This window comes from Choloepus didactylus, chromosome 7, assembly GCF_015220235.1.
Source record: "Choloepus didactylus isolate mChoDid1 chromosome 7, mChoDid1.pri, whole genome shotgun sequence".
In the NCBI taxonomy this organism is placed as follows: Eukaryota; Metazoa; Chordata; class Mammalia; order Pilosa; family Megalonychidae; genus Choloepus; species Choloepus didactylus.
The window spans coordinates 143,300,368-143,323,395 of NC_051313.1; the positions used below are offsets into that span (position 1 = coordinate 143,300,368).

Below are 23,028 nucleotides of genomic sequence, written 5' to 3' on the forward strand. Positions count from 1 at the left end.
CACAGGCTAGCTCCTGGCAAAGAGGGAATTTCCCCCAACACTCTGACCCTGAGCTTCCTTCTCATGCAAACATTCATGCATCCACTCAACTATTTGTTGCATGCCCAATATGAACCATGCATTGTACCAGGCACTGTGGGGTACCATAGTGAATAAAACACACTGAACACTCACCCTCGTGGGGCTTATCTGGAAAAGCCTGGATGATAAAACAAATATGCAAGTGAAATGGGTAAATGTCAAATGTGCCATTGAGAATAATAAGGCAGGAAGGAAGATAGTTGCTGCGGAGGTGCAGGCTGGTTGAATCCTGTGATCAGGAAAGGTCTCTGCCTGCTTGTCAGATGCCACAAGGCCTGGAGTTGCTTAAGGAATGAGTCATCAGAATAGCGTGGGGGAAGGGCATTTGAAGCAAAGGGGCCACAGCCTACAAAGGCACTGGGGCGGGAATGCTGCTTTGCATGTTTGAGGAACAGGAGGAGGCAAGAGTGGCCCAAGGGCAGTGAGTAAGGAGGAGAGAGGAAGCAGAGGGAAAAGGGATGCAGGGTATCCTTTAAACATTCAGCCATTCCAAGATGACTTAGGGAGCCCTTAACAGCTGCAAGACATGGTGTCCTAGAGGGCATTTGTTTGTTGTTTGTTTCAACAGGACTTTGGGAAGCGTTAGAAGGGAGAAGGGAGAAGGATAAGGTTTTGGGCTTGCTGGGTAGGAATGATCGATGGAAATCTCAGTAATTATGTCATGTGGTCTGTTGAAAATGCAGGGGAATTCTAGAGGCCTCTAAATCACACAGCCTGATGTGTGTATGTGTGTGTGTGTGTGTGTGTGTGTGTGTGAGAGAGAGAGAGAGAGAGAGAGAGAGAGAGAGAGAGAGAGAGAGAGAGTCATCAGAGGGTTCCTATTTGACTTGGGAGACAGTGTACAGTTTTTAGGAAAAAACTTTTAAACCTCTTAATTAGGTTTTGCTAAAGCTGTTATAATCTGTGGATATTTCTCATGGTTAGTGGCAGGAATTAGTCCAGAAGTTTGGGAAAAGAGGGAGGAAATCTTAGTGTAGATAATCCACAAATGGATAAATGAGAGGTTTTAGTGTAAGTAGTGGGGAATTGCCTAGGTCCTTTTCCTGGGGTTTAATGTAATTAATAGAAGATTGGCCTTTTCATTCTCCTTTTCTAGGGGCAAGAATGACTTCACAACACGTTGATATTTAAACAAATGAATTCAATGTAAGGCAAATACTGTTTTCATTATTAGGAAATGAGATAGGTATGTTTTACATAAAGAATCTTAATCAAATTCTAACTTGTCTATAAAATAGGTGTCTCAGTATGTCTGTCACACTCATTTGCTTTTGAAGTATTTTATGCCAGGAAAGAAAACAAATTTCTTTTGAAGCCCATCCAAACTCATTGTGGCCTGTGAGGTTTTTTTTGGAAATCTACTAGCTTCTACTCTGTACTACCTCTTTGCTCTTTGTGGATCCCCCTTAGTCCTACAAAAATAAATAAATAAATAAATAAAAAACAAATTTTAAAAAATAAATAAAAATGCCTTTGCTTGCAACAGAAAGACTCAACACATCTGCGTTTCCCCCATAGCATGGGAGGGCACCAGTTACTTGCTTGGAGGGCAAATACTCTCGTTTAGCATCAGTATTGTTTGGCCTAAGCCCTGCCCTGAGTCCAGCCTGGCTGCCTACAGGGGTCCAAATTGATTGTAACTTGATTGTCCTGAAACACACACCCTTGGCTCATTTTCATGGCAACTCCATGTGGTGTTCTTATTTCCATTTTACAGATGGGAAAACCGAGCCTCATAAGTAAGTCACACAGCTAGTATTTCTGAAGTCCATACTTGAAGGTGGGTCTATGCTTTCTAAGTGTGGGTTCCAGCACTATACTCTTCTGCCTCTTGTACTTAGAATACATCCATTATATTCTCAGGGAATATGCCTGCTGCTGGCTCCTCTTGCTTTCCCTTTGGAAACCCTTCCCAGGTCCTTTGGTCATGGTTGATTTTTCATCCGATTGCCTTTTGGGGTAATTTTTTCCTTTTTATAGACCCTGCCCTGATCCATGATAGGATGACCGACCTCCTAATTGGCCATTTTGCCAAAAGCATCTCCTCCATGGCTCCCTGATGAATTTTCCTGAAAGTTATGGGATTCCTCTTTGCAGTGGCTCCCTCTTGCTTATTGTCTAGGCTTCCCATTTCAGCCTTCAAAATCTTCCACTGTTCCCAAGCTAACTTTGACTGCTGGTTAATCAAGCTGAGCTTACTCCTGCCTCTGCTCCTTTCTTTGGGCTTTTGCCCACCATCCTCTAGATCTCAGCTGTATCTCAAAGTTTCTTTCCCCAAAACTTCAGTCCCATGGATTGTTGGCTTTTCTGACCCCTCTTATGACCAATGGTGGGGGCCTTTGCTGTTCCCCTTCTGAAATGCTTTTCCTTCTGTTTCCCACTTAGCTATCCTTTAAAACTCAATCTAAGCCTCATCCTCTCCAAGAAGGCTCCTGTGAGGTCTCCTTCCCTGCACTCTATAGAACTCTTGTGTTCACCACCATGACAACAATCTAACTATACTGCATTGATGTGGCTAATGTCATGGTTTCCCCTTCCAGACAAATGGATCGTTGGAATGTAAGTCTGGTCCAATCCCAATCCCGTATTTTTAAATTGGCAAAACTACCTCCATGCCATGTGTCCCAACATGAGTGAGCCTTGTCATAGTTGCTCGTTTCATTGAGATACGCTTTGTGAATCCTATTACACCTCCATTCTTCATTCCACTTCCATTCTTCTCCTCGGTGTCTGGCCTCTGCCTCCTTCCTGATGGCTGCTTCTCACCTACTGAATATGGATATTGCTTCTCTGTTCTTGGTCTTCATTCCCTTCTTCGGTCTGACTTCTAATTTCCACTCCCATGGAGTCTACTTCTAACCCTCTGGCTAACAGCTCAACCTTGTACAGCAGTCCTTTGGCTCTTACCTTAGCCCCACTCTCGCAGGCTAGTTCTCAGGCCTGGTTCATCTCAGACTCAGTGAAGAACTTACCCAGCCAGCACAAGTACCGTAATCGGGTATAGGTTATGCTATAAACAGAGAGCAGGATCCTGTGTGATGTCGTGTTGCTCTTGCTGTGTAGACAGTAAGCACAGATGACTGCAGGGAAGGGAGACTGTCACAGACAAGCATTGGCAGGAAGATGATCCAAGTCCAAGTTGAAATGAACCAGGAAAGCTGGACAAATCCTGCTGATATAGAATATCCCCAAATGTGTGAATACAGTAGAGAGTGGAGTGTCAAATCCTGAGGTGGTCATTTGTGTCATAAAAATCAGCTACACTCCAATCTGATGAAACTCTTGATTCCTGGTGAGATCATCCCTTTGCCTTTGCTGCTACTATCAGCATTGGCCAGTGACCTTATTTTGGGGGCTATTTTTTTCACAAAGAAACAAAGTTTGTCAAAATGATTAAGAATTTGGGCTCTGGATTAGACTTAACTTTAAATCCTGGCTCCTCTACTTTCTAGCTGTATGACCTTTAGCAGGTTACTTAACCTGTCTTTGAGTCATTTTCTGTATCTAATCGGTGTAATTTTGCCTGCAAAGCTCTTAGCACAAACTGCTTGGTCCATGGTAAACACTCAAAGGTGGCTATGATGATTGCTCATTCTGAGAATTCCTGTGTATAAGACAATTAGTCAAGAACAACACATTCTGTTTGAGGGTTCTATAGTGGGTGGTTGAATAGACCCAGTCTCTAACCAGCTAATGGGTTCCCCTCACGCACTTCTGGTTAGAATTACAAATACCTGCCTGTTATGGACTTTCAGAGTCATGCACAATGATTTGAAACCTCACGTCAACTCTGCCAGAGCCCAGGGCCTCCTATGCTTTCTTCTCTTCTGTCCATGGGAAAGAACAGCTGGACACCAGGCCGTGTGTGCTTGTAAACAATTAAATTACCCTGTAGACTGGTCTTCTCCAAGCAGCATGAAATCAATCCTTTTAACCTTTCCTGAGAACGGTTTTGATTTTCCATCCCTTTAATCATCTCTGGGGCTCTCTTCTGAACCCTCTCCAAGTTCTCCATGTCCTTCATTTTGCCATGGAGCACCTAATTCCTCACAATTCTCAGCTAAAGGTTTTCACAGCATGGAACACCACTGCACCATTTCTAGATGCTCTAATATAATGTATGCAGCCAGGCAGGCCACCTTTTAAAATTATGCTGCCATGCTGTGGACTCCCAATTAACACCTTACATTAGTATGGCAAAGTTAATTTTCAAAGGACTTTCCAATGGGTTACACCTTTGATCTATGTTACATTCTAGTGAGGTATTAATTTCCCCCTTTTCCAGATGAGGAAACTGAGATTGAGAAGGAGCCAGAGGCTTTGCCTGAGCTCACGGAACCAGCACATGTTACAGACGGGCCTGGGACCCAGAGCCCTGGTCACCAATTCCAGTGTTGTTTCCACCGCACGCCTATAAACAATTTGCAAAGTATGTGGTCATCTCTATAATTTTCTGTTCTACTTCCCAAGAGCTGTGTTTTTCACTGTAGTGGGGTTGGTTTCATTAATTTACCTCCCAGCAACACTTTCCAAATCCTTCCATTTGACTCGTCGATCCCTAAATACCGTCCCAGTCAAAGTTTTTCTTTCTGGTGCTTTTACTACTCCTCTCAGTTGCCTAAACATCTTGGGCTAAATTCCCACAAATGCAGGGTGTAGAGGGACCCTGTGCTGGTTTGCTGATGCTGTCGTTATGCAAAATACTAGAAACGGATTGGCTTTTATAAAGAGGGTTTATTTGGTTACACAGTTACAGTCTTAAAGGCCATAAAGTGTCCAAGGTAAGGCATCAACAATCGAGTCTTTGTTGGAGGATGGCCAATGACATCCAGAAAACCTCTGTTAGCTGGGAAGGCACGTGGCTGGCATCTGCTCCAGAGTTCTGGTTTCAAAAGGCTTTCTCCCAGGACGTTCCTCTTTAGACTGCAGCAGTGAGCTCCTTCTGTCTGAACTTCTTATATAGGACTCCAGTGATTTAATTAAGAGCCTCCTTGAATGGGCAGGGTCCATATCTCCATGGAAATTATCCAATCAAATGTTTCACTCACAGTTGATTGAGTCACATCTCCATGGAAACACTCTATCAAAGGATTCCAACCTAACCAACGCTAGTATGTCTGTCCCCACAAGATTGCATCAAAGAACATGGCATTTTGGGGGACATAATACATCCAAACTGGCACAGACCCCATATGCTTGAAGAAAGAGTTCATCTGGAAGGACTTGGACTCCAGGTGGGGCTGAGTAGCCAAGTGGTGAGGGAGTTACCTCATGTTGAGGGTGCCCCATGACAAACGGTCCTTAAACAGATGCTCTGGGAAATACTGCCTTTCTCAGTGTGATTGCAAAGCTCCTGATTTAGAGTTTGGCTAATGATCCACACGACAAAGAGAAACTTTTGCCTATTAGGATTCTTTGCTCATTCCTCCTATTAAAAAACGGTATTTTATTGCCGGGGAAAGGTGATGATAAACCTTCTCCAGTGCCTTTCCCCCCTTGTACAGCCCAGGATAAAAGGAGCATTTCCGGAGCAAGTCTGGCTTCTCACCTCCATGCAGGTGTAGAGAATCCACTTTGTGTTTATGCAGATCTGTTTTCCCATCCTTCTGGGAGTGATAAATACTGAATTCTAAAGAGACAAACACATGATTTATATCTGATCATTGAGAAAGGGTTAAGAAAAAGCCTACTCACTGGTTATTTGACCGAATTAACAAGTCAGTTAAAATGTATTCCCACATTCGTTTGCAACAACAGTTAAAGAGGTTCTCTTTTAATAAAAATGCTGAGGCAGGGCAGTTGACAGCAAAGATTAGAGAAAGAGAGTGGAAATGAGTTGTGGTGGTTCTCAACCATGACAGCACCTAAGAATCACCCAGATGGGGGAAGGAGGGTTTAATAAACAATACCAAGCTCCCCAGCCCCCACCATTCTGATTTAATTACTTTGGGGTGGAGCCCTGCATTAATTTTATTTAAAGCTCCCCAGGTGATTTAAAGAAGCCAGAGTTGAGTGATCCGGGAGAGAGAAGAAATTGCCACTGCAATCAAGTGCTGATAATACTGCCCCACTGCACCTGACTTTGATTAGCCCAGATATGGGCAGCTGGCCCCGAGGTTGTGCACCATCCATGGGCAGGGGCTTGTACCTCACAGGTGTGGGAAGTGTATGAGGGCCTGTGATGGTCAAGTTCCTGTGTCACCTCGGCCAGGTGATGGTGCCCAGTTGTTTGGTCAAGCAAGCACTGGCCTGATTGTACTGTGAGGATAATTCGTGGACTTAAATCATCAGTAAGTTGATTGCATTTATGGCTGATACATCTACAATCAACTGAGGAGATTGCCTTCAACAATGAAGAGAAGTCTCATCCAATCAGTTGACGGCTTTAATAGGGAAAGTGATGATTTCAGCAGTCAGAAGGGAGGATTTCCCTCTCTACTTTAGCCAGCCAGCTTCTCCTGGGGAATTCAAGCAAAACCTTCACTGGAGTTCCCAGCTCGTGGCCTGCCCTATGGAATTTGGACTTGCCATCCCAGCAGTCACATGAGCCAATTCCTATAAAAATCTCATAATATTTACATATATATCTCCTGTTGGTTCTGTTTCCCTAAAGACTGCTGACTAATATAGGGCCTTAAGTTCTCCATCTTGAGGGACTTAGAAGCAAGTCATGCCTCCCAGACCCTAGATCTGGTGAATTAGCCATGGCTTCCAGTGCTGTGTCATCCCCTTGGATTCTTCCACTGCTCAGCAATCTAGGAGTCCGTACCCTGGAATGAGGGAGCCCCAGGACGCTTGTGCCAATGGATTTCCTGTACTTCTAGAGAAGCATTTCCTAAGCTAACTTGACTATAACAATTGCATGGGGCGTTGTTAAATATGAACATTCCTAGGCCCTCCCCTGGGGATTCTGATTCATGAGTTCTGGGATGGGCTCTGTAGTCCATGTATTAAAAAGTGCTCTGGGACAGTCTTAGGGCCATGTAAGTTTAGAAAATTGGGAACGCATGAGATTCAGCTGGGAAGCTCATTGAAAAAACTGATTTTCTAAGGCCACACCAGAATCACATTCAGTCTACAGTGAGGCCCAGGAATGTGCATTTCCAAACTGATGAGGGTGGTTTTCTTGCTCACTTTTGGAAATGCTGCCCCCAAAAGAAACTGCTGTTTATTAAGAGCCCACTAAATGGCCAACCCTGTTCAAGATGCTCTAAACCTTTGAGCACATTTCTTCCCTATCACAACCTTACAGCTTCCCAAGTGTGTGCAGTACCTGGGTGACTTCTTGATGCTCAGTTGGTGTTGGGGACCCTGACAACTTGTCCTCAGCTTCTTCTAGCTTCCCATTTTCACACATTGCCAAGGTCCCTGCAGTTGCCATCCAAGCCTGCCAAAACCGTGTCTCTGCTCTTTTGGGCATTTGAAACAAAAGGAAGATTATGTTGTTATATAGATCCATGGTTTGAAAAATGATAGCATATAAATTCTCTAAAAGTCAGCTTTTCACCCCCCTAACATTAAATTTGAAGAGCAGATTCACCATGTGGATTTAGATGTGAAGGACAGTAAGTAATATAACATCTCTGTTCCGGGTTGCTAATGCTGGCTTTTCGCAAAAACACCAGAAATGGATTGGCTTTTATAAAGAGGGTTTATTCAGTTATAAAGATACAGTCCAAGGTAAGGCACAGCAGTTGGGTACCTTCACGGCAGCATGGCCATGGGAGTCTGGAAAACCTCTGTTAGCTGGGAAGGCACGTGGCTGGCATCTGCTTGCTCCCAGATTGCGTTTCAAAATGGCATTCTCTGAAATGTTGCTCTTGGGGCATTTTGTCCTCTCTTAGCTGCAGCTCCTCTTCAAAATGTCACTCTCAGTTGCTCTTCTCTCAACTCTTGTGCATTCTTCAAAGTGTCCCTCTTGGCTGTAGCAAGCTTGCTTCTTCTGTCTGAGCTTATATAGTGCTCTAGTAAACTAATAAAGGCCCATGCTAGGTGGGCAGGGTCACAACTCCATGGAAATTATCTAATCAGAGTTATCACCTACAGTTGGGTGGGTCACATCTCCATGGAGACACTCAATCAAAGAATCACAGTCCAGTCAACACCAACACATATGCCCGCACAAGACTGCATCAAAGATAATGGCATTTTGGGGGACACAATACATTCAAACTGGCACAGTCTCTATGACTGGTTTTTCAGAAGATGCAGAAACATGTATAATGGGGTTTCCTCTATCAGCCCTTGATAGAAAGTGGTGACATAATAGTGAATCACAATAAAGCTGTACCAGGAAAGGTGCATTAGGCTGCATATATCATAGGACTTAGTTCTAAATGAGATTCATTGACTCAAGTCATTGGGAAGTTCAGCCTTCTGGTATACTTCAGTGTGCTTTGTTGAAGTCCATTTCTTTGTGATCCCTTTGACTTTGCTTTCTGATTGGTGTTGTTATCATCCTCAGTTTGATTCTCTTGTAGTAGGAAATGGCTGTAGCAGTTATAGCTTTCCACGAGCAAGCCACATCTTCCCAGAGGAAGAAAGAATTTCTCTTCCCTCACCACTAAATGAAATTTTGAACATCTGTATGGTTAATTTGACTTGGGTTACATGCTCATCCCTGAGCCAATAATTAAACTGCCTGGCACAAGACAACCAGGATCCACTGGGGAGATAGGAGTAGGGTAACACTCAAACTTCATGACTGAATTTGGAATGAGGTGGAATGGATACTTTGAAGGAAACCAATAATATCCATTACAAAAGTAATATGTTTATTTTACTATATAAATAAGACCTGTATTCCAGATGTGTTGCTTTTTGTTTTTCTACTTCAATAGAGGATGATAAAGGGTGCCTTTGAATAGGGGGGTCAAAATGATCTTCCTAAATTCTTGGTTGAGACCCCAACTTTTCATGCCATACACATGGGAGACAAGCCAATTTCAACAGAGTGGTGAACCAGCTGTGTATAAAAGCTTGGTCTCAATAACTCCTAGGGGCCTAATTGTGCTACTCCTAACAATAATTGCTATCATTTATTAATACTAAGCTAATTATTTCTCACAGTTTCTCCTTTTGGATTTTTTCCAAGAAAGTAACTGAGGCTCAGAGGAGTTAAGTAACTTGCCCAAGGTCACACAGCTGGTGAGATGCTGGGCAAAACTGGGACTGAGGTACATCTGCTTCCAAGAAAGAGAAGCCTGTGTTCCTTCTTTCTTTTCTTCTTCTTCTTCCCCTTCTCCTCCTCCTCCTCCTCCTCCCCCTTCTCCTCCTTCTTCTCCTCCCCCTATTCCCCTCCCCTTCTTCTAATACATCTCTTAGAATAGAGTTCTAAATCCTTACAGTTAGAATAGAACTGAGAGGTCCTGTGCAATCTCACTTAAAAAAAAATTTATTGTGGTTACACAGTCAACACAAAATTTCCCTTTTAAACCATTTTCATGTGTACCATTTGGCAATATCAATTACATTCACAATATTGTGCTACCAACACCACCATCTGTAACCAAAACTTTTTTTATCGCTCTGTACCCATTAAGCATCAACTCCTCATCAACCCTCAATTCCTTATATAGATATTTCATATAAAATGGAATCATACAATATGTGTCCTTTTTTATCTCAGCTTTTTCAGTCACCGTGATGCCTTCAAATTTTATCCATGTTGTGGCCTGCATCACAAGAGAAGTCTGTGTTCTTGCTTCTGCGTGGTGGTGCTGCCACTCAGGAAGCTGAGAAGCAAGATGCAGGATGAGCCTTTGTTTCCACTGGTCACCTAATCTCTTTATCCCCTTGCCTCTGAAGCGGAAAAAAGAAAACACAAGAGTTTCTTTTGGCTTCAGAAAATATTGAGTAATTTAAGCATTTACTATATAAGACATTTTTGTAGAAGCAGTAATATAATATTACAACGTTGATTACTAGAAATATTCTCAAGAGCCAAAGTCTTGGAGACCAGAGACAATATCTCTACAGCTATGAAGGGCATTGCTAATGAGCTGTGTTGGGGATTGAATCATGTCCCCCATGACAGGCATGTTCAGGTCCCAACCCCTGGTCCTGTGGGTGTGAACCCATTTGTAACTAGCACCTTTGGAAATGTTATTAGTTAAGGTGCCCAAACTGAATGAGGGTGGGCCTTCATCCAATATGGCTGAAGTTCTTATACACAAAGGAAATTGGACATGGAAAAAGAAGTCACGGGGAGCAGCGGGAAGTTAGAAGAGAAAGGAGATACTGCCATGTGCATTGCCATGTGATGGAAAAGCCAAGAAACCCTATAGATTACCAGCCAGTCAGAAGGTACTGACCCTGGGAGGAAGCAAGTCTTCCAGCTTTTGAAACCGTGAGCCAATAAATTTCTGTTGTCAAGCCAACTCAGTGCATGGTATTTGTTTTAGCAACTAGGAAACTAAAACAGGCTGCTTCTCCACATTATCCTCAGCAAAAACAGAAACAAAAGCAACACAACCACGATGGACGTTGAATGCCAATTTATTAAAATAAGAAGTGGGAGACAGTCAAGAAAATGTTGGTTTGTATAACTAAAGGATCTATATAATTAGCAAATGTGGGGGTGCTAATTATATACACAAAGAGGGTTGATGAAAAATCCTAGGGTGTGTTCCCCCAGTCTGAGAACCCCACTAACCTTTTTTCGGCCATGTGAGGTTGAATCCTTTCCCACGGCACATCTTGCCCTCACTTCTACCCCCTCGACTTCACATTTCCTAGATTGTGGTACAGAAAATGTGATGAGACAATTTAGCCTAATCAATTTGCAACTACTAATGGCTTTCAGTAGAGTGGTGGGGGGCGGGGAGCCTAATTCTCATTACCTTTTGAATGTGATATGAGCTTCTTAATGACTTGTATGTTACAAAACCAAAGCCCAATCCAAAAACCAAAAACTGAGGCTGCTTTATTTGTTTATTGAACACTTTCCTTGTCAAAGGCATCTCTCCTCAAGGGAAATAAGCTTTTTTTTTGGGGGGGGGGGGAGTGGGAAAGGAATGAGATGTCATTCTGGCAGTGTCATCTGCTTTCAAAATACCTGGCAAGGTTAATGAAGAATGTAAGGAAGGGATCAAAACATCCAGGCACTTTCTAGAGAGGAGAACAGATTGACGGGTAGAGGGGCATCTAATTGCCACCAAGCAGGAGAAAAGGAGGAACTTAGTGCTTTCTTTGATAAGTTATCTACTCTGTGCATATTTTTTTAGCAATAATAGAACTGACAAAATAAATAAATATGTTGCCATTAGGCTGAGACATGCGCCAGGCAGGAATAGTGGATTGGGACAGACTCTTCATGCTTTCAACCAGTCAGTGAAAAGTTCATATCTGGAACATTGACTTCTAAGTACCTAGTGTTTGTTAGTTGAGGGGCCATATCTGGCAACCAGGCAGACATATGAAGACATTTGCATCCATCACAGATGATGTCATATGATACATCTGTTGTTCAATTCCTTTAAAAGTGGAAGTCCTGTACTTAAATATTAACACAGTATAGGCAAATACTTAAACATTAACACAGTATAGGCAAATTGCCTGGAACATGTAGGGCTTGGAAGGATAATCTGAAAAACTTGGTGTTATTTGAAAATGTTTCCAAGGCCCTAAGGCTTCCTTAGGACATTAAAAAACAACTTTATCATATATACTGTAACTTAAGTTCAGCCTAAGATGTAGATATGATAAAGCTTTGAAAGAACTGATCCTCGGCATTTTGGCTAAGACCTAATGTAGTATCTGCTGTTATCAGTTTAATATCTGATACGTCCCCTATCTGAGGACATTTTTTTTCCTAGTAAAATTATTTTCTTTAGTGATAGTATCCATATCCAATAGCTTGAAATAAAAATTTACATGGCCTTCAATTGAATTGTATGTCTCTTTCTTTCAGAATGTCCCTCTTTCCTTTGAAATAATTTCTAAACCACTCTGTATGTTTAACCTTCTGTTTAGCATTCAGATACGGATTTTTGGAAAGGCTACAGGTCACCAGCTCTATGTATAGGTGATTGAAAATGACTACTTGACCGAAAGTGGGAAAAGAAAGGTAACAAAATAAGATTACAGTGGCTAAGAGTTTTCAAATAGAGTCAAGAGGCTATCCTGGAGGTTACTCTTATGCAAGCTCCAGCTAGATATCCCAAATGGCCACAATACGCCATGCTAATCAACAGTAGTCCTGAAATATTTAGATCCCTATCTGAGACTCTATAAAAGTTTCACTCACTAATTTTACTTTTCAGAAACTTAAGTCTCTCAGAATGTTCCTATGCCAGACAAGTCCTAAAACCTGGAGACAACAGCCTCTTTAAGAACATCAACCATATGCAGCCCCCTTCCCTATCATATCAATGGCCCTTTTTAATATGAACAAGTTAGAGTACTCACTGCTTAGATACCCCTGAAGATAAAGAAAGTGATTAAATGAAAGGAAGGGGTAGCAACGGACAAGAAAGGATTTAACCAAGGATCATGAATACTGAATCTTTATATATATATATATATATTTTATGTGTGTATATATATATATTCTTAGATGCTGGGGTATTAGAATAGCTAGAAGGAAATAACTGAAATGGTGGAACTGTAACCCATAGCCTTCTTTTAAATTTTCTCTATAGCTACTCATTAAATTATACTTTGAAAGTTATCACCTTTCTGTATATATTTTATATTTCACAATAAGGACAGAACTAAAACTGTGGAACTGTAACCCATAACATTCTTTGAAATTACCTATATAACTGCTTGTTAAATCATACTTTGAAAGTTATCACCTTTCTGTATATATATAATATATCACAATAAGGAAATAACTGAAATTGTGGAACTGTGACCCATGACATTCTTTGAAATTTTCTAACCACCTGTTAAATCATACTTTGAAAGTTATTGCTGTTCTGTATATATGTTAAATTTCACAATAAAAAATGTATTAAAAAAAAAAAAGAAATGAACCAGTAATTAAAGATTCTGAAGAAAGAAGCTGACATTATGACTTGGACCTAAAAGGATCATGGGACAATCAAAAATTGCTCCAGAAGGTGTGAACAATTAGATTTCCCTTGCCCCATCAGTCAAGGGTTACCACCAGTTCTTTCATAAGGCAAAATTGAAGGTTGATATCAGAATCTATTATGCATTTTGCATTTTACCAAGTATGGGTTCAGTAATTCTTAAAAAAAAATCCCTTTTCCTTCCATAATTAAAGAGAACCACAATGAAATATGACTTCACACCCATCAGGATGGCTATTTTTTTCATTTAAAATATGGAAAATAACAAGTGTTAGCAAGGAGGCAGAGAAATAGGAACCCTGATACACTGATGGTGGGAATGTAAAATGGTGTACTCACTGTGGAAAATAGTTTGGTGGTTCCTCAAAAAGTTAAACATAGGATTACCATATGACCTGGCAATCCCAATTCCAGGTATATACCCAAAGGAATTGAAAACAGAGACTTGAACAGATATTTGTATACCAATGTGCATAGCAGCATTATTCACAATAGCCCAAAGATGGAAGCAACCCAAGGGTCTATGTTCATCACAGATAAATGAAAAAATAAAATGTGGTATATGCATACAATTGAATATTAGCTGTAAAAAGGAACGAAGTCCTGATACGTGCTACAACATGGATGAGCCTTGGAAACATCACGTTGACTGAAAGAAGCCAGGCGAAAAAGGAAAGCTACTGTGTGATTTCACGTCTATGAAATAACTATACCATGCAAATTCCTAGAGACAGAAAGTAGATTACAGGTTACAAGAGGTGGGGGGCAGGGAATGGGTAGTCAAGGCTTAATGGGTACAGAGCTTCTGTTTGGGGTGATGGAAAAGTTTTGGTAATGGATGGCGTTGATGGTAGCACAGCACTGTCAGTGTCATCAACACCACTGAATTGGAAAAAATAGTAGTTGAAATGGGAAATTTTATGTTGTATATATGTTACCACAATAAAAAAATTTAAAAACGTTAACAACAACAACAAAATGAATAAGTAACCCCCAAGGTAAATACTTTGGATCTTTCACTTTCCATAGGATAAACGTGAGGCTAAGACTCCAGTTTTGGGCTGGGAGCATCACCACACCCTTCAGATTCAGCTCGAGTCAGCTCAAAAGGACACATATGACTCAGCGACTCAGTGACTCAAAGAGAAGAGGTCACTGTCTCACTCTCCAAAACAGGACCTTCTGTTGACACCTGCTTGTCTCTGGCCACACCTGGGCTATAAACTCTTGTCCACTCAGACATGATGTAAGACTTCATGCCTGCTGTCCAAGCCAGAGCAGGGCTTAAATGATTTTTTCCTTCTGCCGTTCAGTTTTGGCCATGGTGGAAGGGATGCATATAATTTCAAAGAATTCATTTTGTTCCCTTTTTGCTGTCCTTTTTAGTGGAAAGAAGAGAAAGTACAGTTTGGTATAGTAGTTTGAACAAAGGACTTTGATGCAAACAGATTCAGTTTAATTTAGGGCTCATTAGCTGTGTGATCTTAGGCAAGTCCTTTAACTTCTCTGTGCCATGTACCCTTGCATGTAAAATTAGAGGCTTGGACTAGAGGGGTTCTAAGTTCCTCTCCAGCTCTAAAGATTCTGATTCAAATACCATAGGAGAAGATGCTTTAGCCTAACTGAGCCTATCCATTCCTGCCTCTAGGAACCACCCAGTGTTGCATGCATCTGTAAGAGTAACAAGCACTGCCTGTGTGGCAGGGAAAGATTGGGGTGGGAAGGCATGCCAGTCTTCATTGTTGGAGAATGTGATGGGCTTGTTAGAAACAATGGGTTTTATATATTTTAATTATTTTGAATTTTCAGGAGCACGACGTTTTTGCCTGAACTTTCTTGAAGCTTCATTTTTTCTCACAGACTCAACAATCTGAACCTTCTTCCTCTGTCAATCTCAGATAGAAACCCAGGGTTAAAAACTCACACATGGAGTTGTTTCTAATTTCATTTCCTATTTACTACATCTCATTTTTCAAACCCACGTTCTAAACCCCTTTCCTCCTTCTCTGGCCCTTTGATAAGATGGTCAAAATATTTAATAGTTAAAAACCACAGACGTAAGTATATTGCATCCCGTTCACCTGTGTGATCGGCCTCCCTACTACTCAATTGGTTATTACAAATGAGTTTGTTAAAATCTAGATTTCAAAATACAGTTAATAGTGCAATTGTAAAAATGTTCTTTCATGAATTGTAACAAATGTGCCACAGGAATGCAAGGTGTTAATAATAGGGTGGTAAATGGGAACTATGTATTTTATGCATGATTTTTCTGTAAACATGCAACTTCTCTGATTTAAAAAAATCACTTAAACACTGCTTGGACATTATGCACTTTTAATGATGGACAGCTTGGCCTGTGTTGTTTGACTAATACCCGAATCATTTAATTTCCCAAGTATCTTTAGAAAAGGCTGTCTTCCCTGCCCAAGGGTGACTGGGCAGCTGCATTTGTATGCGCATTAGATGTCTTACATAATCCTGAGTTCCTCCATGGGATGCAGTATTTGGGGAAATTCGGACTATCACTCATTATTATTTTTTCTCAACATAAATAGCCCATGGAATCTTGAAAGCAATTTCAGGTGCTATACAAAAGCTCATCAAGTCCTTGCCAGTGTGTGGGGCAATATGCTCCAGGAGCATTTGTTCTGAATGACCGGTGTTTCTGAAAGCAGATGCTTTTGTAAAAATGCAGCTTACAATAGCACCACTTGTTTATTAATGCTTTCATGCAAAACAAATATTCGGTTAAAGACAGCATGCTTTAGGCTTCTGATCAGATCACAGAAGTATAAATATCACGGGGCTTTTATGTGTTTGCATGATGTGAACCAGCAAAGTTCTTTCCTCTGACCCTTTAGTTTTTTTTAATAGAAGCCTTTTTAGAGAAGCACATTATTTCTCTCCACTATTCTTGCTCAATATCTCATTCCCTGGTTTGCTTTATTTCAATAAGTCGTAGTTTTACAGATCAAATAAAAAGTTGAGAAAAAACAATCCACTAACCTTTCAAGATACGGCTGTCAGTCATTGACAGCAAGGAATGCTGTTCTCAACTGGGCAGCCTGGGTGTATACTGCACAGGAATTATTCTGACAGTGTAACTCAACCCATCGGCTTCACCGTCCGAGATTCTTCCCACAGTCTAGCAGGCTCTCCTTTAATAATGGAAGTGTTAGACAACCAGGCTAGAATTTAAGCCTTTAAAAAAAATATAATGGTTTGCATACTGTGCAGTGATTTGTAAAATGCGAATGCCTACAAAAGCCGTGGTTATCCAGCATAACATTATCTTATTTTTAGTTACACAACCAGTAAAACAGCTGGAGGTCTGAAATCATGGCCTAGCACCGAATGCATTTTATCCAGGCAGCAAGGGCCTGTCCTTTTAGCTAGATGATAGGGGAAAGGAGAGTGATTACTGGCAAATTAACACTCTCAGTTTTAATGGAGAAGCAAGGCTTACATAAGAAACATCAGAATTAGAATCAACACCAGTTAGACAATATACAGCGTATGATGTGCATCTGAGCCACACTAATATACGACTGCATTTTATAATCAAACGGACCCCTTTTCATTAGCCAAGAGATAATATCTACCCAAGTTGACTGAAGAAGTAACCAGCAAAATATTTTACTTTATAGCTTCTTAAGATGGTTAATAGAATCATCTTGGCAATAATAGCAAAATATAATTGGCACTTAGAGAGCTGTGCTTGTTTTGTTTTCCATGTAAGAGAATGCAGTGGTCTGTAATTCTCTATCCCCTTTATCTTGAAAACCAGCTCTTTCAGCTTGGTCAGTAGGTTTCATAGAGCAGACAGAGCAAATATTGGTTTACATTGTATGAAATTACTGACATTGACTGATTTGAGCAAATAATGCCAATTTCATATAGTCTGATTGAAAGTGTTTCAACAAAACATACATATATACTTTTTGTAGCTGATTAAATAAATATATATTTATTTGTAACAAAAATTACGAATTTCGACTGATATTGTTTACATGAAATACCTAGAATTTGCACATTTTTTAGTCAGATAGCAGATTACAGGTTATCAGGAACTGGGTATGGGTGGCAGGGAGGGTAAGAAAGAGTTATTGTTTAAAGGGTACAGAGCTTCTGTTTGAGGTGATGAAAAATTTGGGGTAGTGGATTTTGGTGATGGTAGCACAATATTGTGAATGTAACCAATACAACTGAATTATACACTTGAAAGTAGCAAAAATGGGAAGTTTTGAGTTGTGTATGTTATATAATGAAAAGGAAAAAAAAGGAAAAAAAATTATGAATTTTGAAAGTAAATATATTTTTATTTTATTTTTTTTGCAGTGATCTTTATTGGGTTTTTGTGTCTAAGAGTTGCTTGGGGAGGTGGTAGTTAAACCCTTTCCCTGTACTTCATCTGCCACTTTTCTAAACCACACCATAAGACAATAAATAGAAATAAAACACGGTATGCAAAATGGGAATAAAAGCATTGTTTTAGTTTCCTAGGCTGCTTAAAGCAGGTGACGTGAAACGGGTCAGGTTTAAACAATGGGAATTTATTAGCTTACAGTTTGAGAGGATGTCCAAATCAAGGCATCATCACGGTGATGCTTTCTTTCTGAAGACTGGCTGTGATCTTTGACTCCTCTGCCACATGGCAAGGCACATAGTGGCGTCTGCTGATCTCTCCCTTCTCATCTTAGATCTCAGCTTCTTGCTTCTGTGACTTTCTCTCTCTCATGTCTGAATTTATTCAATTTATAAAGGACTTCTGTAAGAAGATTAAGACACCATAACTGAAGTAACCTCATCAAAAGTTCCTACTTACAATGGGTCCACACCCACAGGAATGGGTTAGATTTAAGACCATGTCTTTCTGGGGTACATTCAGCTTTAAACCATCACAAGCATCTTTAGAAAACTTTGCTATATTTATTGACCTAAATAAAACCATTCAAACCCGATCTCTGGGCAAGTCCCCTAGACTCCTCCCCCTTCCCTTCCAACGTGGTTTCTGCCATTGAATACCTAATATATGCCATTGTATCTTTGTCCCTTCAGTCACCTGCTTTCATGCTATAGCTTGGAATTTGTCATCACTTGAAGTGGTTTCAACTCTGAAATTCTAAGTTCAATCATCCTCTTTGACCCAAACCATTTATGATCACAACTCAGTCAAATACTCTCTTGAGTTTGTCTTCTTTGAGATGTCCAGTGCCTTGCCTACTCTACTTACATTTTCCCCAACAACTTCCTCTTTCTTTTATTTCTCTCTCTTCATCTCCATGACCCACTGCATCCACCCTCCTTTGAGCTCTTCTTCCATAGCTGACTTGTTAAACCTCAGCCCTTGATGAGTCCAGCTCTTCCTCTTTTGCACACAGCCCTCAGGCTGCTAAGTATTGGTGGAAACTATCAACAGCTTGGCACTTCTATAAATTCAGGGACTTGAATCTCTGCTGGGCCTGACCTTTGCCAGAAATTAATTTTTTATTTCCCTAATCAGCTTTCTTTCCCATTCTCCATAGGATTTACTTTAAAACTTGAACTCTGGGATCAGAATGAGTGCCATGAAACTGTTTGGGCTTTCTATTAGCTTTATAATTTTATGTTCCACACTTAGATCATTAATTCAGTTAGAGTTCACATTTTGCAGAGTGTGGCATTGTGGCAGATTGAGGGATGTTCTTAATCTTAATCCATTCCTATGTAAACAGGATCCTTTGGAAGATGTTTTTAGTTAAGATGTGGCCCAATTCAGTGAGGTTGGGCTTTATTCTTATTATTGGAGGTTTCATGAAGAGAAAACCACTGGAGGAGCAGAAGCTGGAAGGCAATGGAAGCCGGAGGAAAAAGGAGAGTACATCGCCATGTAATAGGAAAGCCAAGAAACCTAAGGATGGCTGGCCAGTCAGAAGGCTACTGACCCTGGGAATAAACAGGCCTTCCAGCCTCCAAAACCATTAGATGATAAATTCCTATGGTGAAGCCAACCCATTGTGTGGTATTTGTCATAGCATCCTGGAAATTAAGGTAGGCATTGACGTCCAGCTTTATTTTTCTGAGTGTCTACATGGTGGCTTTAGACGAATATCTAAGTTTTGATGCAATTAAATGCATTACTTCTGTATTTTATGGTTTGCAATTTTTATGACTTATTTAAGAAATGCCCTCCATCCCAAGGACATTAAGATATTCTCTCTTATTTTCTTCTGAATTATTTTTAAGTGTTCTTTTTATGTCTTTAAGCCATCTCAAATTGATTTCTTAAAAAAATGGTGTGAGGTAGGAATCAATTGTCCCCCATATAGATAGCAAATTATTCCTAGGCCATTTATTGAACAATTTATCCTTTCCCTATTTCCCTGTCACTAGCTTTTGCATATACAGGTTTTCTATATATGTGTAGGTCTGTTCTGGGCTTTTGATTCTATACCATTGATCTACTTGTTTATTCCTTAACCAATGTCATAAGAAGTAAAATAGCTTTATAATGAGTCATAATACCAAATAAGAAATCTCTTTCTCCCTTCTTCTTCAGGAGTGACATGGCTCTTTTGCTCTTTGCCATTCATACTAATTTTAGAATTCTCTTGTTAAATTCTACAAAGAAAAAGTGGGATTTTGGTTGGATTTGCATTAAACTCATAGATTCAGGAAGAATTAAAAGCCTTAGAGCATTGAGTTTTTCTAGGCATAAACAAGGTGTATTTCTCCATTTGTTTAGGTATTTTCAGTGTCTTTCAATCATGTTTTACACTTTTCTTCATAAAGGAGTTACACACATTTTGATAGGATTATTTCTAGATGTCTTTTTTTAGGGGGCCATGTTTGGTATTATAAATAGTATCATTTTAAAATTATATTTTCAAATTATTTGTTGCTAGTATTTAGGAATGCAATCAACATGTTTAGCTATTTTGTAATTGGCAACTTTGCTAAATATTAATGCTGATTATTTGTAGATTCTATGGAGTTTACGATGAACAAAAATAGTGGGCTTTTTTCCAATTCATATTCCTTTTGGATCTTCTCGTTTTACTCTCTTAGTATACTGATTATGCCCTCCAATACAACCGTGAATAAAAGTGGAGATAGAGGTCATATGTGCCTTTCTTTTGGCTAGTTCTTGCCAATTTGGCTGTATTCTTGTCTTGTGTTGGTACCAAGCATCATAAAATGAATTGGGGAGTATTCCTGCCCCCACCCCCTTTTTTTTCTTTTCTGTAAGTTTGGATAAGTTTGGCATGATAAGTTCCTTAAATGACTGCTGACCTTGCCATAAAACTATATGGGCCTGTTGTCTTTGTGAGAAAATTTTTATTACTTTAATGGTTCTGGAACTGATTTGGCTTTCTGGTCATGTCTGAGTTTCTTGTGGTAAGTTAAATTTCTTTTTGGGAATTTCTCCAGTTCCTCTAATTTTTGGAAATGTATTGTCTTGTTTCTCGTAACGTTTTATGACCTTTTAAAATCTTTGTAGTATCTGGAGAAATACTGCTATATTTACTCCTAATAATATTTAGGTTTATCATCTTTCTTTTTCTTCTGATCAAGCATACCACAAGTTGTCAGTTTAATTAACCTTTTCAAAGAACCAATTTTTTGCTTTGTTAATTATATGTTTGTTTTCTATTTCATTGATTTCTATTTTTTTACATTTTCTCCCTTTCTTTGGCTCTTTTTAATTTCATTTTCTGTCTTGACTTCTTAAGACAAATGCTTTTTGTATTTTCAGCCTTCTGCCTCACTGCAAGCACTTACATCCATAAATATTTCTCCAACTAAAATTTTAGTTGCATTCCATGTTTCAATATGTGTATTTTCATTATCTTTCCATTTTAACTTTCTCTGATCTCCATTATAATTTCTTCTTTTACTAAGTTATTTAGAAGCAAGGTTTAAAATTTCAAATGAATGTTTCTTCATTTAGTCGTCTTTTTTTATTGATTTCTAACTTACTTTCATTGTTGTCAAGGAACGTATCCATATGATACCAATTCTTTTTGGAATTCTTTGTTGAGATTTATTTATGGCTGTTCAAAAAATATTCTGAGTATCTTCAGAAGAACATATATTCTTCAAGTGTGGAGTAATACATAAGTTCAACTTTGTTAATTAGGCTGTTCAAATATTTTGTATGTTTACTTTTTTGTTTGTTTGACTGTCAATTATTGAAGGATTGTGGTAAAATATCCTACAAAAATGGTTTATTTGTAAATTTGTCCTTAAAAAAGTTCTGTTAATACTTTTTCTCCTTTAATCTGTTAACTTTATTTTTACAATATGTTATTACATATGTAAGAGTTTGGAATTGTTATGTATTTTTGTCAGTTGAACTTTTTATCAATATACAGTGACCTTGTTATCTTTAGAAATACTTTTTGCTTGAAATATTTTTGTTGTTTAATAGTAATATAGCTACCCTATCTTTCTTTTGGCTAGTTCTTGCCAAGATTATTTCCCATCCTTTTACTTTCAACCTTTCTGTGTTCTTGTCCTTTAAGTATGTCTCCTATAAACAGCAAATAGCTCGGTTTATATTTTTATCCAGGCTGTCACACTGTGGATGTGTTTGGATTTATTTTTGCTATTTTATGTATTCTATTTGCCCTACTTTTCTGTCTCATCTTCTTTTGGTCTGATTTGCTTTCCTAACTCTAATCTTCCCCACTCTACTCATTTAGAAATAATAAATGATAATTTCAGTGTTGGCTATTCTAGATATATAACAGATCTACTTAACAGAGTTAATAGGTACTTTTACTTTCCTTAAATAGTGAAAGTAATTTGTTTACCCTCTACCCACTCATGTGCTATTTGAATTCTTCCTATGTATTTAACATTACACATTATTTCATTATTTTTGTTTTATACAGTAAATGTGTGCTTAGATTTCCCAAAATGTTTACCACTTTTTTTTGCCCAATATTTCTTTCTGTGTCTCATCTTTCTATGTGAGAATGTCCAAATCAAGGCACCACAAAAGCTGTGCTTTCTTCCTGAATACCAGCTGCTGACAATCCTGGACTCCTCTGTCACATGGCAAGGCATACGGTGGTGTCTGCTGGTCTCTCCCTTCTCTTCTGGGTTTCCTTGCTTTTAGTTTCTTGCTTTGTAACTCCCTCTCTCTCTCCATATTCATCCCATTTATAAAGGACACAACTAAGAGGATTAAGACCCACGCTGGGCTACACCCCAACTGAAGTAACCTAATCAAAAAGTCCCACCTACAACGGGTGCACACCCACAGGAATGGATTAGCTTTAAGAACATAATTTTCTGGGGTCCCTTCAGCTTCAATCCCTCACACCCTCCCTAACTGCATAGAAAGCCTTGGTTCTTCAGAGCCAAGTTGGATGGAGAGGACAGTGGCTTAGAGCCCTTGCTCTCCAGAAAGAAGGCTGAATGCAGGAAGGAGTTCATCTCTATCAAGTGAGGGAGACACTCATCTTTGTTTTCCTTCTTCTGTCTACAATTCTTCTGTAGTGTGTCAATTTATTTCCTTTAGTAGGGGCTAGTTCATTGTCAAAATTCTCCTTATTTGTTTGTCTAAAGATGTCTTTACTTTGGCTTTATTCTAAATATAATTTACACAGGCTGTACAATTTTAGTTTGCAGTCATTTTTTTCTTAGCATTTTGAAGATACTAGTCCACATCTTCTGGTTTCCATTGTATCCTGTCTATATAATAATTATTCTTTTTCATATACATTTTCTTTTTGCTCTGGCTCCTTCTACGATCTTTTGCTTTTGCTTTGCTATTCCTCAGTTTACTATAATAGTCTAAGTGCAGTTTTGTTTTTTTTTTTTTTTAGCTGATTCTGTTTAGAATTCATTTTAATTTCTTAATCTGAACTTTGTTCATCAGATCTGGAAAATTTTCTGCCAGTATGCCTTCAAATATTTC

The 23,028-nt window shown here is 39.3% G+C and overlaps 1 pseudogene; it reads left to right on the top strand.

Moving 5' to 3' along the window:
- The first annotated feature begins 11,799 nt into the window (after window positions 1–11,799).
- On the top strand, window positions 11,800–12,004 carry LOC119541039 (annotated as a pseudogene).
- Window positions 12,005–23,028: the final 11,024 nt, after the last annotated feature.